Consider the following 20533-nt stretch of genomic DNA (forward strand, 5'->3'; position numbering starts at 1 on the left):
GTCAGGAAGATCCCCTGGAGGAGGAAATGGCAACCTATTCCAGTATTCCTGCCTGGGGAAACCCATGGACAGAGGAGCCTGGAGGGCTACAGTCCATGGGATTGCAAAGAGGTGGACACGACTTAGCAACTAAACCACCACCACCATCCTTATGAAGGGGACGGGCAGAAGGATATTTGATCCATACACAGAGAAGGTGATGTGAAGGCAGAACAGAGACAAAGATGCTGGCCTTGGAGATTAGAGGAGGTGGCAGCAAGCCAGGGAGTGCTGGCAGGTGTCAGAAGCTGGAAGGGGCATGGAACAGGTTCTCCCCAAGAGCTCCTCGAGGGAGTGCGACCCAGCTGAAATCTTGATCAGGCCCAGTGGCACTGATTTCAGACTTTTTGCCTCCAAAACTGTGGAAGAATACATTTCTGTCGTCGGAAGTCAACATGTTGGTTGGTTGGTATCCCAGTGATAGGAATCTCATACAGCCCCTAATGGCCTAGAGGCTGAATGGGTATCAGTATTGGGCAGCTCATTTTCCCTCATTGCTATACTTTATAGGTGAGGCTCATAAAGAACAGAAAAGGGGCAAATTATTGTACAAATAGCCATGGTAATTTCTCTGCTATGCTTTATCATTATTTTATTCCCTTAAGAACCTTGTACTTTGGGTGGATAATAACCACCCCATTATACAAGTAAGGGAACCACCAGGTTGAAATATACTTAAGATATTCAGCTGGTAAACACTGAAGTTTGTATTTGAATGTAAATATTCCAGATCTTACTCCAGTGGGTTACTCCTGACATGCTGTTAATTTTCATTTCTGTTCATGTACCATTTTTCAGAGTCTTGAGCTAAAGTCAGACACAGATATTTCTCTGCTTTGTCCCTATTCTTAGATTGTAGTCCCTCAATCTCAGCTTCTGTTACATTAAGTCAACCTCACTGAACTTAGAAAAGTCTACCATTATGTCACAATGTCGACTCTGATAGTCACGTAGCTCTTTGGGGTTGTTTAGTGTGAAAAGCAGCTGTGTTATATAGTAAAATGCAATGGGGTGTGTGTGTGAGTGTGTGTGTGTGTGTGTGTGTGTGTGATTGGGGTTGGAGAGAGAGGGAGATTTGGAATAAATATATAGGTATAATTGTGAGTTGCAAACTAAAAATGCTTCTGTTGTTCAGTCACTAAGTCATGTCCGACTCTTTGTTACCCCATGAACTGCAGCATACTCTTCTCCCTTGTCCTTCACTATCTCCCAGAGCTTGCTCAAACTCATGCCCATTGAGTTGGTGATGCCATCCCACCATCTCATCCTCTGTTGCCCCCTTCTCCTCCTGCCCTCAATCTTTCCCAGCATCAAGGTCTTTTCCAATGAATCAGGGTTATAATTTCTTTTTGAACTACTAAACATAACTGGTCTCCTAGACAGCCTTTTTTTTTTTTTTTTTTGTAGATAGCTAGCTTTTCTTGAACCAGCCAGTGCTTGCAATTCAGACCTGAGATATCAGTGTTGAAAGAACACTTACTCTGAGGAGAAGTCAGACTTAATGGAAGCTGGAACTCATCAGGGACGGGCCAAGTGTGCATGTCCTATGAAACCTGTGGGATTTGAGGGAGTGTTTTGATTGCAGAAACTGCAATCAGAGGTTTGCTGCAGCCTTCATGCTGTCAGATGGGGGAAATTTAACTTTGAGTACAGCTACTCGAGACACACAAATCACCATCTTCACGTGTGGCAGTCTTTGTCACTTCCAGCAAGTTACAAAATTGTATCAGAGGAGCGGAGTGTGATACCACTGCTTGGATGGTTACAAGAAAAACATTCCAAATCTGAGAATTATTAAGAAGTGAGAAAATCCCTTAATTGCAACAAGTTACCCACTGCACAGAAAGACTCTGTGGCAGAGAAAATTGGCAGTGTTCTGATGATCAGATTGAACAGCTGGAAGACTCCTATTCAAACTACTTTTTGAGTAATAAAGCTAATAATTTTTCTCACAGACTGCTGCGATAGCCATAATTCTGTTTTGTTAAGATGTCTGTTCTCTATACTTGATTGAATACGCACATGCTTATTTTTGGCCCATCGTAAGTATAAATAATGTGTGTGTGTGTAACCGTAGTTTTCAAATTTTTTGTATTTTATTCCTTTTCTCCTTTTATTTTTTATGAAGTGTCTCTCTCCTTGTATTTTAAAGTTTGTAATACATCAAAAATGGCTAAGTGACATTAATCTTTGTTTTCAGTGGCTCATGCCAGGCAGAGCACCTTCTTTCCTATTTATCTTGTGTATCTATTTGATCAAGAGCTGCATTATAAACATTTAATTTAAAAATTTACTGAAAAACATTGTTTCCATGGTGGTAGTGGTTGAACTCTACATTTAAAGATGGTTAAAATGGAAACTTCTGTTATGTATATCATACCACAATTGAAAAAATAGTTATATGTGCACAGTGAAAAATGCAAAAGGTATCAACAACAAAAAAAAATCTTTTTTCCCCGACAACCTTCCCTTTCCCAGAAGCCACCATCACTAACAACTCTTGTGTAGCCTTCCAGAAACTTGACGTTTCTATTCAAGCATAGGAATTATGTTTTGAAAGAATTGTGTAATGGGAAAATAAAGCCAGATTGGTTCTGTGCAGGCTAGGGGAGGGGAGGGGAGGGGAGGGAATGATGGATGAGAGAGGGAGATGGGTGGGGGAGGTGAGACTGGTGTTGACCAAGTTCTAATTCTGAGCATTTGTGTAAACCCTTCTCCATGGTCTCACGCCATGCTGTTTCATCAAGGGTTAGGGAGTGGAATTGGGAAGTTGTGGGAAGCCAGGAAGAGAATGTGAGTTCCAGAGCTGTTGTTTGTTGTGGTCCAGAGGGAGAGAGCTGTGAGTAATGGGGCGCAGTTAAGCAGAGAGGAATTTAGGCTGGGAAAATCAGGACAGATTTCACAATGGGGAGAGTGTGTGGACATACCCCTGGGGAGGTCAGGGAAGCCTTGCCATTGGAGGGGCTGGAGGCAAGACTTGACACAAAGCATGAGAAAATGGATGACAGGGAGCCATCCCTGGGGGTTGGTGCAGCGACCTTAATCAGGCTCTTTCCTGCTTAGCTCTGGATTCACTGATTCAATCTCAAATGATCCAAGGGAGAGGAACAATTGCTTGGAAAATGGCCTTAGGGAATGATGGCTATTGACAGTAGGTATCAAAAGACTCTCCCACACAAATTAACTCCATCTATCCAACCATCCATTTACTCACCCGTTCATCCATCTATCCATTGTTCATCCATTTAACAAATAGTTTTTCAATGTCTACTAAGTATCCGTATTGAAGGTACTTTGAATAGGCTGATGAGAAAAGTCACTTATACTGATACTTGTGGATCAGATGGAAAGAACTGGAGAGAAACTTTTCAGACACATGTGAAGGCCACAGGGTATGAGAAGGTTTAGCAAGTTTGAGGACCAGAGATAAACAAGTGAAGAGATTGAAAGAGGTTTAAGATGAAGAGGTCAGTTCAAAGCGAATCTTTTCAAGATATGATGACTTTTGTTTCTTTATGCAATCTCAAAACTGAAAGTACTCAAATAGCAAATGCTTGGATAATGTGTTACCTAGCTTTGGAAGGGCACAAAGTGTACAGAGTACATCATTGGCTTTCAGTATCCTATATCCACGTTAATACAAAACTAGTTTGTATCTAGTTGAGTTTAGGTCTGAATATATGATTTGCTCGAGTGGAGGACACATTTCATAGCTGGGGTACCCCCTCTCCTCCGTGTACCCTACTTACGGGGTAGGAGCACGAGGAGTAGAGTCATCAGAGCTGCATGGATCAGGCAACCTCACCATAGAAAGCACCTTGGAAGTTGAGCTGAGCTTCCTGGAAATTGATGGGTCAGGATCAAGTTTAAGAAAGTGTTCCATCATGTAATGTAGATATATTCAGAGAATATTGAGAATGTTAATATTCATTGCATCACAGTCTCACCAGTGTTGATATTGTAGGCTGGAAATTCTTTGTTGTAGGTGGCTGCCTTGCTCATTTCAGGACTTTTGGCTGCGTGCCTGGTCTCTACCCACTAGATAATATGAACACATCCTCCTGTCCTTAGTGACAAAACAGAGACATCTTCAGGTATTGTCAGTTGTCTCTTAGGGGACAAAGTCCCTCCTGGTTGAGAACCACTGGTCTCAGCGTGGCACAGAGGGTGCGATGGAAAGGTTGTAATATGTCAGGTCAGTGAAGGGCATGGCCACTTCCAGTTCTGACTGATTTGATGGGCTCTGTTTTAATGTATTGTATTGTATTTTTTAAAACCGAAGTATAGTCGATTTACAGTGTTGTGCGAATCCTTGCTGAACAGTAAAGGAACTCAGTTGCACACACACACATACATTCCTTCATACCTTCTTTCCATTATGGTTTATCACAGGGTATTGAATGTAGTTCCTTGTGCTGTACATTAGGACTTGTTGTTTATCCATTCTAAATAGAATAGTTTGCATCTACCAACCTCAAACTCTTAGTTTATCCATCTGCCTCCCACCCTCCTCCTTGGCAACCACTAGTTTGTTCTCTGTGTCTAGGAGTCTGTTTGTGTTTTTTAGATAGGTTTATTTGTGCTGTATTTTAGACAAGGGCTTAATTTCCAGAATATACAAAGAATTCAAACAACTCAACAACAACAACACAAACCAATTGAAAAATGGCAGAGACCTTGGCAGACATTTCTCCAAAGAAGACACGCAGATGTCCAGTAGGCTTATGAAAAGATAATCAACGTTGCTAATAATTAGAGAAATGCAAATAAAAGCTACAGTGAGGTACCACCTCACACCAGTCAGAGTGACCATCATTAAAAACTCTACAAATGACAAATGCTGGGGAGGGTATGGAGAGAAGGAAACTGTCCTACACTCTTGGTGGAAATGTAGTTGGTACACACACTGTAGAAGATAGTACGGAGGTTCCTCAGAAAACTGAAAATAGACCGAGCATATGATCCAGCAGTCCTACTCCTAGGTATGTACCCAGACAGTACTATAATTCAAAATGATGCATGCACCCCTGTGTTCATAGCAGCACTACTCACAGTAGCCAAGACATGGAAACAGCCCACAGGTCTACTGACAGATGAGTGGATAAAGAAGATTTGGTACATATATACAGTGGAATACTACTCAGCCATAAAAAAGAACGAAATAATGCCATTTGCGGCAATGTGGATGGACCTAGAGACGATCATACTAAATGAAGTAAGTCAGAAAGACAAATACCAGTTTCTGAGCTCTTAAAATAAGCACAGTCATGGGAGCCAGGGGTGGGAGTTTCTGACTTATACAATGAGGAACCCATTAGGGTCCCTCCTGTTTGGGTTTGAGAAGCAAGTCTAGTGAGAAAGGGACCCTGGGAACTTTAAATTCCGAGTCAGATGGGGCTCTGAGAAGCAGGGAGAGAAGCAGTTTGGAAGGAGGAGTCAGATGGATGCTCTCCACGCTTTTGACCTGAGGGAAACCTGAGGTCCAGGCCTTTGTTTGGGTCACTCCTTTCAGCGTGCCCTTCCCCCATATTTGCTCAGTCTTTAGGCCTCTATTGAAGCTGCCTCTCCTACTGTAAATACCATTGGCACTTCTTTTTATCTTTCTAAATATGGTTTTACCTTTAGGATGCAGCTATAATTCTAGTCTTGAGTGGGGCAAGAGCTTAGTTCCTCTGGCTCAAATTTAGTTATTCCTGCTCTAACCTTGTGTATTACTTACTTACTAGTAGCTCTCATGTGAGCATTTAATTCAAGATTTTTTTCATTATTTTAAGATTGTATACACCTCGGTTGTCCCCACAGTAAATTTGCAAGCTGGTCTGAGTCTGTATCTTCTATTATATCCTTCATGTTACATAATACAGCATGAACTCAGTAGGTTCTCAGTCAATTCTAAGTGAATTGAAGTAAATTGCAGTAAATCAGCTTGTTCCTCTGCTCGGCATTGTTTGTATCCTGCAGATCCTCTCCACACACTTGAGCCACAGCTCTTTAAATAGTTTAAGAAGACAGCACATTGTTTGACATTTCCACAAACATAAAAAATAATTTAGCTCACACTTAATTTTTATCAGAACATAAGCTTAATATTTTCAAGCATTACAATTTTATTTTAAGTTCTTACATTCTTTCTGTTTCTCTTAATGTCATTCTGGCTTCAAAGGGTATAATTTTGAAATGATGAGTACTGTTGGACTTGTTAGTACTTCTTCTTTTGTGTATATAATGTTTCAAGAACTGTTGATGGCTAAATGTCATTTTTATACTTTTTAGATTCATAACAGTTCAATTCCACTCCAAAACAATTAATAATATTATGTATCTTAGAAATAGCTGTCATGTATCTTCTGGTGCGTATGACATATTGTTAGATATTTTAAGTTAAAAGTTCTGTATCCAGTCCAAGTTTAGAAAGATGAGGAGCAGACTGTTTCATAGACAAGCAGAAGGATATAGTAAATTTATGACAAAGTGTGTTACCATAACGTAACCATGCTTGGAAAACTGTGAGGCTTCTCAACTGAAAAAAAAAAAATAATAAAATAAACCAGGGATCAGTAGTCTATCGCAAACACTTTTTTTTTTTTTTTTTTGGTTTATTTATATCTGGTTTCATTCTGAAAGCAGCAAGACAATCTGACAAGTCAAAGGAGAAGATATTACCACTAAATACAAACCACTCCAGGCAGTTTTCCCAGATTCTTGAGAGATGCTTTCTCCAGCTCAGACATATTGGCTCTTTGATTTTTCAGAACTTAAGCTGGGATGAAAGCTCTCCATAAAGGGTCATTGTTTTCAGAATGAAGCTCTCTGGGCTGGAAGGAAGCAGAGCTCTCAAGAATGATGTCAGCAGTGGTGGTAGGGATGGAGGAGGGCCCAGGGCCCAGCCCTACTCAAGAAGTATAGTTCATCTACCTGTCCACTGGGACGAGCTGAACATCAACTCCGTCTTCACAGAAGTAAGCCACTTTGTGGCTTGATCTTTATCTTCCGAGATTTTGTGAGTCCCCCCCATTCCCCTTCCTCCCCACTTCCCACCCACCGCCCCACCCACCACTGACAGGGGGCCCAGCAATGACATTAGGTCTGTTCAGTTGAGGATTTTCTAATATACTTTCATAAAGGTCAGATTCAGCCTCATTCTTTAGGTCTGTCCCACATGTGCACTGGATATTTTCCTCTTGTTACACATTTTGAGATCTTTGGTTTGCCAAAGTATAAGTGACGAAACTGTGCTTATTCTAGCAGTGTTTTATATTCAAGTATCAGAAAGTTCCCAGAGTCAGCGTCAGTTGTGGTGTCCTACGTGGGGCCTTCAGCACAGCCTGTGTGGACCCCCCTCCCCAACCATGGATGGAGTTGTATAAATGAGGTGATAACCAGTCCTTGTACATGGGGAAACCTCCCAAATTCCAGTGAGTTGGGTGTCTGCTGGAGGGGCTCCAGAGCCATCTCTTGATGACTCCATAGAAAGTCCTCTTGTTCCTACTTCAGTTCTTCTGGCCTTGTTCATGGGAAAGTTCCTGCTTCTCTTTGAAGGGACTTTTTAGGAGCTTTAGGAATCCCTGGAAATCTCCAGCATAAGGTAGAATTGGAAATAAGACAAGCACAGGCCTCAAGGAGCTGGCAGAAGATTCTGAGGCAGGAGAGCCTTGTAGAAACACATACTTCCTGCTCCCCTCAGAACTCCCTGGGAACTGGGATGCTGCACCAGCTGTGGATACCCAGCCTACCTCAGTTTCGTAACTAGAGACTTATTGTTGCTTTAATGTTGCCTCTTTCCCTTTGCTATTGATGTAGTTAGCCCTGCCCAAAACTCGAGGAGAAGTGGAGAAGAAGCTATTTAAAACTACCTTTTCTATTATTCATTGACTCAGGACCATATCTCTTCAGCAGAAAAACATTGTGGACCAAAGATAAAGCAAGTGTTTTACTCATTGTTCACTTTTTTTCTTCTTGAGAATCGTGTACTTTTGATCCTCCAAGGAACTCACAGAGATGATTCAGTTCAGTAGTTCTCAAAGTTCTAGAAATCTTTTGGAGGCCTTTTAGGGCAAGAAGGTGGCTGGTCCTCCCTCAAGGCTTTCTGGAGTTTTCCTGTAGTCTGTTGGCCTGGTATTGGATAAGAGCTTCTACGTGTCAACATGAGCCTAAAATACAACCTCCATATTTTACAAAGAGAAAGACTGAGGTCCATGGGCCAGAAGGAACTTAAGACAGCAATTTTGGGTCATTACCCATTTCATCTTTGGCAATGTACCTGTCATATTTTCCAGAAGTGCTACTTTTAGATTCTTTCCAGTTACCAGAGGTCATTTTCCCGGAGTGAATGATTTGGACACTATTAACAAGGGAACAGCATGCTATACATTATACACTGTCTTAGAAGAAAAGGTCCTCTCTCCTGTTTGCATATCTGCACCTGTTTAAACCTTTCCATAGAAAAGTCTGAAAGGTAAACAGTTGGTTTTGGAGCAGCTATAACGTGGTATTGTTTAACATGGCAGCTTATTGATGATTGTCTTTAATTATGGCCATGCTGTCAACTCCCGAAGCCCCTGCTCTTTGTTGTTGATCTGATATGACGTTTGAGGTTTTCAAAGCTGCAGAGATGAAAGAAGTAACCGTCAAATACTGCTCGTTCCGATGTGCTTGAGGAGGGAGGAGGGGACATTGCCCACAAGGGCTGAGAGTCTAGGAGAGAACGCCGTTGCCCCCTCTGCTTTTGATGACAGCGTCGAGCGCGAAGCCCTGGTTTGCTCTCCGTTTATGGTGGAGCAGGGCCAAAGCTGGAGGAAACGGAAATGATTTATTCAGTAATGGGAAACAAGCGAGGGGTGTGGGTTGCTGATCTTCTCAGGGCTGGTGGGAATGCTGTCTGTCTCTTGCCTTGAGCCATTTTTACATTAGAGATGTGAAGCTCAAAACGGACCCATCAAGGCTTTCTGGAACCTCTTCCCACCCTCTTCGATATCCTTTGCCTTCAGTGTGTGTGTTCCGAAGCCCTCAGAGCTGTGGGACTGTGTGTTCCTGGGCCCTCAGATGCTCCTGCTGTGCTGGGCTCTAATCCTGGGGTAGTCCCATCTCAGACCAAAGGTGTTCGCTTAGGAGGTGGCTTCTGTCCAAGCTCCCATTACTGTTAAGGAGTGTTGCACCAGCTCTCTCCTATGTAGGGGCTGCCCCTTGCATTTGTGGCTGCTGGATCAGTTCCCTGCTCCTGCTACTAGCTCCTTTGTTGAAGGGCTGTCTCTTTAGAGTCTATTTAAGTTGTAAGCCCTTCTGCCAGATACTGTTTTGGCTGGAGGCTTACTTTTCTCACCTCCACCTCTTCCACTTAAGAGACAGTATAACCTCATGGCTGAGTACATGGACTCCAGAGTCAGACTGCCAGGATCTGACTCCTGGTCTTGAGACTTACTAGTTCTGTGATTTGGGACCAGTTAACCACTCTAGGTTTCAGTGTCTTCATGGTAAGATGCTGATAACAAGAGCATCAATGTTGTGGAGTTGTGAAGACTAAATGAATTAATGTGTAGGTAATAAGACCCTTAGAATAGTGCCCAGTACAAAGTAGTACAAAGCAATTTGTAACACGTGCATATTATATAACTTATGCTATACCAGCGATAGCATATAATTTATTACCATGCCTTTGTTCAACTATGAGTAAGCTTTGCTGACCCAGCTGGGAAAGGGGTATGATAAAGAGACCAGTAGTTGTGTATTTATGGAGGGATCCATCAAATCCCCAGAGTGGAGATGAAGCCTCCCATTTTGGGGGCCCATTTCTTAAATATTTCAACTGCTGTTTCTCCTCTCTCTGCTCTGTGCATGTACCAGCTAACTTTCATACTGGCCCACTAATTTGTTGCTGGAGGCCAAATCTTGTCTTAGTCACAGGAACTTTCCTTCCTCTGTTTTCTCTGTGGTTGGTCAGTGAATTTGCACCTTTGGTCAATTTGGCACTGTGCTGACTCCTGTGGAGTTTATAGAAATAGGATAAGGCATAGTCCTGTATTTAGAGAGCTTTCAACCTAATTGAAGGATCAAAATAACTCTCCTAGAGTGTTTAAGGGCAAAACCAAGCTGGTTAAGGAGATTAGCCAGTTCATCTACTATCTTGGAAGCCATTTCCAAGAAATATACTAATATTAATAGTACCTAAAAGAATGGACTAGGGAAAAGGGAGAAAATGCTTGGGGGTCATCAAGACCAGTGGTGAAGACCATGGTTGTGTGTAATCTTAGCTTTCATCTTGCTCCAGAAGAGAAGAAGGTTCAGGTGGGAACACATTGGCCTGTTTATAGGAACAAAGGGAATTCACCTTTACCCAGTAGCTGCTATGATCAGAACACTCAGCTAAGCATGTGTCTAGTTTCGTTTACTCCTGAAAGGCACTTGTGGAAAAGGTGGCATTTACTCCCTTCTTCTAAAACATAAGAGAACTAGGGCCCTGTGATAAAAGGTGACATTCAAAGCATTGTAGCTGTTGAGTTTAAGAAACTCAAAAATTGGGAATTTAGCCCAAATCAGTATGTCTTGAAACCTGGTGTACTTTTGCAGGAGAGGGGCACTAGCTACTGTTTTTCTTGGTTCACTTTTGGATGAATGTAGCTGGAAAGCATTCACATTTGACCCCTTTCTCTCTCTTCCCTGCCCCAGTAAAAGCAAGAACTCGCTCACACTGGCCACGACATTGTCCTCTGAGAATCAGCAAAGCCTCATGACACTCTCCAGGGAGCACACGAAACCTCCCAAATAGTCATATCCAGGCCAAGCAAAGCTCTGGGAGAAATTCCTGGGACGCTCAGCATGAGCCACCTAAAAGGGCTTTTGAGCAAAAACTGAACCCAAATGAAAACATTGCCTGTCAGCCCTGGGCTTGTAAACAGTGTTTGGATTGCAGGAGGAGGGCACAGGGCTTGAAGTAGTAGCCAAGTCAGGCTGGGCTCTGCTGGTGTAACAAATTAACCCTGAAATCTCAGTGGCTTCACACCACAGAGTTTGGTTTTCTGCTCACTGTATATGTCCAGGGAGGGTTCATGTTGGGGAATTCTGCTTGGCATGGTCCTTCCGGGATCTGGCTCTGACATCAGGTGGCTGCACCACCTGGATCCTAAAACTTCCAAGGTTGCATGGGAAGTGATGGTGTAAAAGTGTTAGTTGCTCAGTTGTGTCCAACTCTTTGTGACTCCATGGACTGTAGCCTACTGGGCTTCTCTGTCCATGGCATTCTCCAGGCAAGAATACTGGAGTGGGTAGCCGTTCCCTTCTCCAGGGGATCTTTCTGACCCAGGAATTGAACCTGGGTCTCCTGCATTGCTGGTAAATTCTTTACCATCTAAGCCACTAGGGGAGCCCTTTTAGTTCAGTTCAGTTCAGTTGCTCAATCATGTCCAACTCTTTGTGACCCCAGGGACTTTAGCATGCCAGGCTTCCCTGTCCATCACCATCTCCAGGAGCTTGTTCAAACTCATGTCTGTCAAGTTGGTGATGCCATCCAACCATCTCATCCTCTGTTGTCCTCTTCTCCTCCTGCCTTCAGTCTTTCCCAGCATCAGGTTTTTTCCAATGCATCAGTTCTTTGCATCAGGAAGCCAAAGGGAAGCCCTTTAGAGTGGGTTAAATATTGACACCTCCTCCCCACCTCCGCCCAGATACATGCCTCCCTGGAACCTCAATGTGAGCTTATTTGGAAATAGTATCTTTGCAAGAGAGAGGATTCTTTACTTAAGAGATCTTGGATGGATCCTAAATTATACTGCTTTTAGGGTGAGATTTAAACCCTAAACCAGTCTTTTCATGAGAAAGGAGAGGGAAATTTGGACACAGACACGAAGAGGTGTGAAGGCCGTGTGAAGCCAGAAGCAGAGTTGGAGTGATGCTGCCATAATCCAAGGAACACTGAGAGTTGCCAGAAGCTGGAAGAGGCTGTGAGGGATTCTCCCATAGAGTCTCTGGAGGGACTGTGAGTCTAGTGACACCCTGACTTTGGGCTTTTGGTCTTCATCAAGGTGAGAGAATAAATTCCTATTCAATCAAGCCACCAGGTTTGTGATAATTAGTATAGAAAATTAGGAAACAGATACAGAAAATCTGCACTGATGTTTTTAAGGGCCAAGCCTGAGAGTGGCTCATGCCCCTTTTTTCTTGTATTTACCAGAACCCAAACTGTCAGGGAGGTGATGGATTGTTGTCTCTGTGCCCCGGAAGAGGAGAATGAAGCAAGACTTGGTGAGCATGAGCATTATGCTTGCCTCACTTGTGCTGGAAGTATGTACAGGGAGCAGGAGGCAGGGGCATGGAATAGAGAGCCACCCACAGTAACAGATGGTTTCAGGAGCCGTTGGGTGGTCCATAGGGTCACTGCAGGTCAAAGCAGGCTGGCTGAGGGAGAGAAGGCAGAAAGCCGGAGGACAGAGCTCTCAACTCACAAGCGGGTGATCCGTGGTCGCACCAGAAGCCATAGATAATGCAACAGTAGGGTCAAGCAAGAAAGCAGGCACCCACATCAGCAAATTGGGTGTGAAGGGCAGGGTCAGAGGCTAAGCATGAAGCCAGAGTGCTGCTCAGTGGGGGCAGCTACTCCCAGAGCATGAAAGCAAGTAAGACCACCAACTCCCCTCCCTGAGGGAGTGTTGGAATACTCTTTCTCATGGCTGTGTCTCCAGTTCTAGCACAGAATAGAAACTGCAAACGTGGCAAAGGTGCATGGGTCCAGCCTTCCATCGGGGGATGTTGCTAAACCATGGGCCATATCAAAGCGGTTTCAAGCTTAAACCTCCCCATCACCTCAAGGAGTAAGTCTTCAGTCTGCAGGGTGTCTTTCTTTTCTTCTTTATTATGATACATTTTATCAAGTTTTGTTTATTTTCTAATGCAGTGATGGTTTTCCATCCCCAAACTTATAATTCACAATAAGGAAACCCATAGACTAAATATCATTAGATGTAAAGAAAGTATTCATAAAATTCAATATTCATTCATGAAAATAATTTTTAGAAAATATATGTAAACTAGTTTGCGTATCATATTTTATGAAGAAACATTGAAAACAGTAACTTCCCCTTGTCCCTGCTGGAGCATGGGATCTCTCTTGGGCCCCTGTACCTTTGCACCTGGTATTCTCTCCTCTGAATGACCTTTCTCTTCCTTTCTACCTGTTGAGGACTTGCGTATCCTTGAAGACCCAGGTCTCATGTCGCCGTAGTGAAATCTTTCCCAAATTCCCCAGATTGTCATGCCTTCCCTTCCTGGCATTCTTAGTACCCTCTGCACTTAACTCAGGCGGTGCCACAATATTGAAATCCTTTCTTGGTTTGTCTGTTTGTCCTACTTGGGTGAATTGTGCATTTTTCCATTCACTTCCTTGTCCCAATGCCTGGTTCATCATAACCTCCAATTTGTTGTGAAAGAAACATTAAGTTTCTGATATTTCTTCAAAACAGCCGCAGAAGCAACTATTAACAGTTATAAGGAATAAAGATGACATTATGATTTTTGATAAGTTTATTGATTTATTATTCAATAAATACAGATGGGAGAAATAAATAAGCAAAAAGATCAAAATGGGTTGGAATATTCCATTTCTGGAGAACAACAGTAACAACCACAAATGTTTGTGCAAATTTAAAACTGAAAGTGCTTTCACGTTAACATGATCTTGTTTGTTCTCACTGAAACACAGTGAGTTCAGTTCAGTTCAGTTCAGTCGCTCAGTCGTGTCCGACTCTTTGCAGCCCCATGAATCGCAGCACGCCAGGCCTCCGTGTCCATCACCAACTCCCGGAGTTCACCCAAACTCATGCCCATGAGGGGAGTATGCTATTGGGACTGCTCTCCTTTCAAGTGGAGGACATTGAGGTTCAACACGTAACTTATCTGAAGCTTGCTCAGTTGCACTGGTAGTTAAGGGTCTATGCCAGGAGTCACAGCTTAGCCTGGTAACAGTAAATCTTGTGTTTTTCCTGTACCTCTTCTGGACTCCTTTCTCATACAAACAGGTGAGCCAAGAGGAGAAGAAAGGGAGGGGAAGGGGGTTTAAGTAAGGAATAGTTGCTTTATTTAACACAATTTTTAATATCTACAAATAGCTCTGCAAAATAGACATTACTGTATCCATTTTGCAGATAGGATAAGAGTTTGGGGAGGGAAGAATAACTTGCTCCAGGCCTCGCAGCCTATCAGTAGCACAGGTTGGATTCAAACCTGAGTTTTCTCCCTCTTTGAAAACCGTTCCTATGCTCTGCTGCCTGAGTCACCTGCTGGGCTTTGGGGCGACAGGGGAAAAGGTTCTATCTGTGTCTCGCCTGTCCCCCACCTTCCTTCCTATGGGAATTGGTTGGAGGTTCAGAGCTCCAGGGATTTTTTGTTTTATTTTTAAGTACCTTGTCCTTTGTGAAGCACGTTAGACCCATACATTTCATCTCTGCGAGATTTAAAAGGAATCGCCGATGACCTGCTGAGGTATTTCCATTTTGTTCCTGAAAATGATTAATCTTAAGGCTTTGTGATGGCTCTTGTCACAAATAGCTTTCCTTAAGCCGTAATTTCCCCACTTCCCTTTAAGGTAACAGTTTACACGTAAGTAATAAAAAGAAGCAGAATAATCCTGCTGTGAGGATATATTTATATTGTATATATGGTACTGATCAAGGTAGAACTTTACCTGAAATGAATTGGAAAATTGTGTGTTTTCTTTTAAAGCTCAGTTTCTGTCTCTTATGGTCACTCTGTTTCTGTCAACCCCTACTCTTTCTTGTATTTTTTATTCTTCTTCTTTCTCCCTAGCAGATAGGATAAAATGTTTGTTTTGTCTTTCCTAGGTGATTTTTCAGATACTCTTGCATTTTGTTCTTAGTCACTTAAGGTCCTGCGAGACCAGTGATTTTAGCTTGCGATCTCCTGGGGTCACGTGATTTGGGACAGAGAGGGAGAGGATGTTTCTTCCTAAGGCTGGGAACCACATGCCCCCAAGCTCCTTTTCACTCTTCGCTGCATGTGCAGTTGCAAGTAGGGTCAAGGTAACGCAAGGGCACTTTTAAGAAGAGAACTGGGGCGCAGCTCTGAACAGATGTTCTTTGATAACTACTGAGCAACGAGGATCTGACTGAGAGGCTTGTGGCTTTCACTCATTGAGAACCTTTAACCAGTGCCCACGTGTGCGTTTCGTTTTATTCTTTTCTCGCCCTTGCCCCCAGAGCCACGGCATACCTGCTGTCGCTCTCAAGCCTCTTGCCAACAGTGGCATCTGCTCAGTGTAGCCATCAAGAATTTGAATGTCAATATCTTTGCCTTGAAATGAATGGAAAAGTATTTGTCACTCAGCGGCAATCATTCTTCAAATAAAAGGTTAGCCAGACAGGGCCCTTAATCAAAGAGTCGGTCTTTTCTGTCAGCAGTGCCTTTTAAATAGCAATGATGAAGGCTGGCTGTCAGGGTAGGACTTGATGAGCCAGATGATTGATCTGCATAAATCATTTTCTTTTAACATTGTCAGTGAAGAGTAAATTGGTGGGACATTTTGGGTATTAGCTGTATTGAAATTAATATGCAGTACCCTAGGTGTGTCCTCGTTCACGTAGCCCTCATGAAAGAAGGTAGAAATTAAAAAGAGGCTTCTCGGTGTGCATTGTTCCAACGAGAAAGTTGCACCATTCTCACTGCTGTGGTCATCACCTTGCATGCTAAATTCGGAAGTTGAGTATGTAGCACATTTTACAAGCTCTGAAAGGAATCTAGTTAATTTGGGAATTAGCTAGAGTCAGTAGCATTTAACAACCAGTAAATCTGTAAAGACTCACTGCTCAGAGGGGGGAAAAAATCTAAGAATGGTTTCTGGTTTTAAAGAACAGGATATCTACTACCCAGCATGCTGTCACAGAAATAGCCTCTGCTTCAGGTCAGGCTGTGGCTTAAGTCACCATCTTTCCTTGGTGAGTCTCCTGGACCAGGATGCTTAACCTTTCTGAGTTTGTTTCTTTGTCTTGAAAAATGAGATTGTGTTCATTACCATTGGTGGGTTTGCTTTTGTATTAAAGAGTGGTGTAGGGAAAAGCACTGCGGATAGACTGGGCATCTGGTGAGGAAGTACTCATAACGTTAATCTCATCCCTTTCTTTTGGTCAAACAGAACTCCTGACTAGACGTCTAGAACCCTGACTGAGATGTCTGTATGAAGCTCATGCCCACGTGGTCAAAATAAACAATAAGTTAACTGTTTAGGGTTACTTTTGTGCTTGCTGGGACTTCAAATGGCCATTTCAACATTAAAAAAAAAAAAGTTTCAAGGGAAAAAAAGAGACACTTCATTGCAGATTACTAGGGGTAGGATATGAGGTGGAAGACATGGGGGAGAAATGTGGCCAAGAACACTTAGAGGGTTTTTCTTTACCATTACTCTCTGCATTATATGTTGGGATGCATATGGTTCACCTTTGGAGTAAACAAGTAAATCCTATGCAATATAGTGCTGGGTTAAAAGCAGGACTGGCAGAGCCGAATTACTGGGTTAGATCCCACATCTTCTACGTAATTGCTATGTGACTGCAGACAAGATAATTAATTGCCTTTCTAAGCCCTGGTTTCCTCACCTCTATTAATAAAATGGGCACAGTGACAGTACCTGTCTTACAGCATGTTAATACATAAAAAACAAATCATATAAAAGAGTGTCTGATACGTACATGGTAACTGTGGTTACTGTGAGTGAATGATTGGCCAGCTGAGAAAGGTAAATATTGCTAAGATTCAAGTGAGCTGAATGTATCAAAAGAAGAGACATATTTTAATATAGAAGTTCATGATAATGGTATACTGGGGTGATACTTGCTTCATTTTGGAGAAAATTCCCTACTGGAGGAATTTAGAGCCAGAATGATTCTAGAAATATCCACGTTGCAGCTGGACCTGACCAGCCCTGGCCCTGACCCTGCTTGGGCCTTGATGGAATCAACTTCACTGAGTCTGTGAAATGCTAGAAAAGAGGTATCTTAGCCAAAGGGGCAGCCTCATTACTCCTCGGCTGATTAGATAGTACCTCACTGCCAGTGAGTTATTCTAACAATACTTAATGTTCAGTTACAATATGGATATTTCTAGAATTATCCTGTCTCTGAATTCCTCCAGAAGGAGGAAAATCCTTCTTTTCCCACTGGAGGAGCAAAACTGGATTGAGGTGATTCTATGGTCAGAATAACACAGGAGAGGATGTTTTGCTGGTTTATTTATTTTTTTAATGTTATTGACTGAATATCTAACTCATTGAGAGACTGGTTTTGTAGGCTCTTCTGGTAGTTGGTCTATTTGCTGTCTGGAATGCAGAGATTAAGGGAACACTGGTCACCCAGATTCTCCATGTGCCTTCTATGTTGGTGAACTCATGTCAGTCTCTGCTAGTGGGAGCATGGCACGGATTTGTCAGACCTTTGTAACACATGTGTGCTGTGCCTCTCTGTCTGTTAACAAGTGTGGCCCAAAGAGTACCTCTGTCCCTTGAACATTTAAGATGTCTTCATTCTTGGAGATTTGCATTTTTTTCTCAGGCCAGTTTTTAGCTGATATGATGAGTTTGTATTTGGGCCTTATGTCTTTCTCTTTCCCATCTTCTCAGTTTATTCCATTTTGAGAAGCGTCTTCCCGCATAGTGAGAGAAGTTGCTGCAAGAAAGTCGCAGAGACATTTTCCCAAACATTAATTCAATGGAAGTCCTCCAACTGGTCTGGGGTCTGGAGGCAGCAAAGGTCTCCCTGTTCTTGGGCCGCCGGGGATGCAGATTTGAGCTGTCTCCAGTCTCAGCTGTTGGAAAATGCTACTAATTAAATCCTCAGTATCGGTCATTGTGTTGCTTTTTGGAGGACATTGTGAAACTGTTCTGTATCTCCTCCAAAGGCATGATGCCTGTGTTGAGAATTTCTAGAAAACATTCTCTGCTGCTTTGGCCTGCAGTGCTGTGGGTTGCAGTAGTGATGAAATTGTTCCTTAGACTCTTTCCTGATTTGGTCTGTATTAGATGAAGCACAACCTATGTTATCTAACTGGCTACTTCATGGAGTCCAGCCATACTGGGTGTGATATTCTGCTCAAGATTAATTTCCTGTAATGAAGATCTGGAACACGATGTTTAAGAGCCCCTCTAATGTTTCTTTTATAGCAATCTATCAAAACGATAGATATTTAGCCTTCTTTATTGGATATGAAACATTAACTTAAAGCCAGTGCTGCTTTCTGTTTTAAATACCAATATCCATCATGTGTTTCTCACGGTAAGCGTCTCTTACCCTTGCCCTCCATTCATCAAGCATCATGAAGAATCTGCCGCCACCTCCCAGGGGGCACATGTCATGGGCTTGGCCCTTAGGTTACGATTGTCTGTACCTCGGACACCTGACCAGTCCTGGCCCTGACCCTGCTTTGGCCTTGGTGGAATCAACTTCAGAGTTTGTGAAATGCTAGAAAAGAGGTATCTTAGCCCAAGGGGCAGCCTCATTACTGCGTAGCTGATTATTACATGTTTTTTCAGTGTTAGCTGGAGAGTCTTAGAAAAGTCTGAGCTGCTTTTCCTCCTGACACCTTCCCATTTTCGATAGTATGAGAAACATGGATTTTCATCAATTCTGATGAGCAACAGGAATCCATTGTTTAGCTTATGAGGGCACTTAGTTTGGTGTTTGAGGCCATAGAACAAGTGCCCAGGCATCTAACTTGTGCACATTTAATGTTTGTCCAATTTATGAATGAAAGAATGAAACTTTTCCCATTTTTCCTTCATCATTATTACCCATGAATGTAGTAATATTCTCTTCTCTTTCCCAGTTTTTCTTCTTACTACTTTTATTATTCACTGGAAATGTATATTAAACATTCGTTGTTTGCTATTTTCCCTTATGGAATGAATTGTTCCTAATTTTTTTCTTTTTTCTACCTCAAATGATGTCCATCCTTCAAAGCCTGGCTGAAGACTCATATCATGCACATATTATAACTGTATTCTCTCTGTGATTTTTTTCCATTCCTCTTTGCTTTTTACTTTTCTGAATTCTTAACCACTAAGGTAGGTATATGTATCCAATATTAGATGGAGGTTCTCTAGGTATTGTTGTCTATGCACAGCTTGGCTTCTTTTAGAATGTAGCACCTTCAGAAACAGGGATCTAACAAGCTTGGGGCTTCCCTGGTGGCTCAGATGGTAAAAAAAATCCTGGAATCTAGGAGACCTAGGGTCAACCCTGGGTTAGGAAGATCCACTGGAGAAGGGAATGGCAACCCACTCAAGTATTCTTGCCTGGAAAATCCCATGGACAGAGGAGCCTGGTGGGCTACAGTCCAAAGTAAGCTTAGCCACTCTTGCATGGCACACATCCTACTCTTGGACACAAAGGGTGTCACATGGAGCCTTGTGACTTGACCTGGTGAACCACTTTGCAGTTACTTCTGCCCTGTCTTTGTATAAGACAGGGCAGAAGAATCACACAATGATTGGCTTTGCACTATGTCACTCTCACTGTAGTCTTTGTGACCACCTGGGGGATTTGACTGTGAAGACACCACTAGGCTGTGCTTTCCCCAGGGACTTTACTAACCACAGAGATTGCTGTGTGCAGCCCTTCCTGACCACCTTTGGGCCGAGAGACTCAAGTGGCTCCCTGTTTTCTTGTTCTTCTCCATGCTTGCTGGTTCAGTGCTCTGTCTTCTGCTTCCTTGTTCATGCTTCTGAGGTCCCCTTAATTGGGACACCCTCACTGTGAAGCCCCTGCTGTTCGAGCCAGGAGGTGGAGTCTTGCGGCTCTCCCTCTTCTGGCGGGTAGGCTTCATGGGCGTTTTCTTGGATTGGAGACGTCAGCCTGGCAGTACATCCTGTGCTTCCCCATCACCTGCTGTGTGTTTCACCCAAGGCTCATCTCAAGAGGCTTTGAATCTTGTTTGGCCAGAAATCTTTTTGGCAGTTTGCAAACTTGGTTGGATTCCACTCTATCCCTCTTATTTTCAGGACATGCCCACATTGTTGGTTTGCGTGCCAGGCATGTGATTTTCCCTGGTCTCTTTTTCCCTCTGGCTATGATCCTTGGATGCTGTTGCAAGAATTGACAACTAAGGACCTAACCACTGGACTTAATTATTTTTGGTCCCGTTTTGTTTGCAAATAGTGCTGAAAACCTTTTCCTTGTAAAAGGTACATGTAACAGAGATGTGAAAACAAAGTCTGAGGATCTCTGCACTAGTTAGATAGCATGTAACAAAACTAAAACCATGAATGGATTTAAAATAGGAGTTTTACTTTCTTTTTTCCAATGATGAAGTAAGAGTCATGATTTAGCTTCATGAGGTCAGCAGAAACAAGGCTTCTCTTTTGTTTCTCTACATTCTTTCTGAATCATCATCATTTCCTAAGTTGCTTCATGACTCAAAGTAGCTTCTGGAGGTCCAGTCATATCTGACTTCCAAGCAAGATGAGGAAAGAATGGAAGAGGGGGAAAAAAAGCACATGCCACATGTC

General features: G+C 42.7%; 1 protein-coding gene across 1 annotated transcript in view; it reads left to right on the forward strand.

Moving 5' to 3' along the window:
- LRMDA (leucine rich melanocyte differentiation associated) overlaps nt 1-20533 on the forward strand; it is a 1201191-nt gene that overhangs the window by 357009 nt on the left and 823649 nt on the right. The window lies entirely within an intron of this gene.

This window comes from Bos indicus, chromosome 28, assembly GCF_029378745.1.
Source record: "Bos indicus isolate NIAB-ARS_2022 breed Sahiwal x Tharparkar chromosome 28, NIAB-ARS_B.indTharparkar_mat_pri_1.0, whole genome shotgun sequence".
Taxonomy (NCBI): domain Eukaryota; kingdom Metazoa; phylum Chordata; class Mammalia; order Artiodactyla; family Bovidae; genus Bos; species Bos indicus.